Raw genomic sequence first — 1,581 nt, 5'->3', positions numbered from 1 at the left:
CACATCAAATCCTGCCTTTAACTCTCCATGTTGATTAAGCCGTATTGTCTCTCCAGCACTGTTGTTGAATGTGAGATTTCTTAGAAAGGGATGGAGCTACATTCAAAAATATAGAAAGGGGTAAAATGTTTGAATCCTCAGAGTGATGAATACAACCATAATTTTCAGAGAGGTGTGCACTAGTTGTGTGTGTGTAGCCAGTCCAGACATTTTATGAAATAGAAAACCATTAATTTAGTTGCACCCTTAAAAAATCTTTCTAAAGTTAATTTGTAAAATGCTACAGAATTTTGGCAGTTTTGTTTAAAAACAGTGAAGTTCTGAAAGGTTCAGTTCATCATCTTGATTTAAAATTGCATCTAATTGTAACCAAACATAGACAAAAACTAGGTTCTCAATCTTAGGAATTATCATGCAAAGTTTGCTTACTATCCTAGCCAATGAACTCATGTAAGGAAGTTGTGCCATCACTCTCTACCAGAAACTGCCACATTAAAACTATGGGTCTTCAGAGCCACACCCAGAGCATAACTGCAGGTCATCAGCATAGCATAAGAAATTTGGTCTTTGAGGAACAGCCTGTCACACCTGAGTAATAGTTATTTTTCAGGTAGGCAGCCTGGTCTCTGGTAGCTAACTCATTAGGAGTCATCACTTCTGCATACTTGGAGGTGGCTCAGCCTCCACCTGATTCAGGAAAAGTGTCAAAAACCTGTTTATCCCTCTTAGGATCCATCACACAAAACTGGACAACAATAGGTTCAGAAGTATCAAAATGTATGGTGTGGCAGCAAGACACATTTCCACCAAGTTAAAGGAGCTTGGGAAGAGACAAATGAATGATTTTCAGGCGCAGGCAAAAACTCAACATGATGAGAATGCTTTCTAATAAAAGATGAAAAAGTAAAAAAATACGCCTGTTTCTTTCTTTAGAAAAGTGTTCCTGGTATGTTAGCCAGCAGTGAAGATGTGATGAGCAGCCCTGAAGAATGCAAAATTGTAGACTCAACCTGTACATGGGTCTATCAGGGAGGTCAGTAGGAAAATACAACCAGACCAAAATTTGCTCATTTAGGAGGTATGACATCAAAGTGGATGATTTATTAGTGAAAGTGCTATGTATAACACAGCAAACAGGGAAGCCAGCCATTCTCACCAAGCTATTTGATAGGAAAGAAAAAGCCTTGAATGCAAGTTATGTTTTTGTACAGGAGATATATATTTTTTACACAGCTGTGGAATAATATGGTTTTCTAGGCGACTCAAGAGGAGTCAATACTGTGCTGTGGGTAAAATTACCTCCCATGGCTGCAGATTCTGCAAATCCACTCTAGCCACCTTTGATTTTTGTTTGAATCTAATTTGGTACATAGCATGTAGAGCATGTGCCACTGTGTGAGGAACATTGTACACAGCATAGCTGCTGCCAGTCATACTCATTTCAAAGATTTGTAATGGAAGACTCTCCAATTTCTCCTCCTCAGTGCAACGTTTCTTAGGCTCTTCACGCGCATTATTATTTTTCAATGAGCACTTGAAGGTCTTTTCCCAGAAATCCTTGATCAAATCATTTTGTTTTTC

Source organism: Podarcis erhardii (assembly GCF_964252035.2).
Source record: "Podarcis erhardii genome assembly, chromosome: 13".
Lineage (NCBI taxonomy): Eukaryota > Metazoa > Chordata > Lepidosauria > Squamata > Lacertidae > Podarcis > Podarcis erhardii.
The sequence above is the reverse complement of the archived record's forward strand: the minus strand, read 5'-3'. Positions refer to the sequence as shown.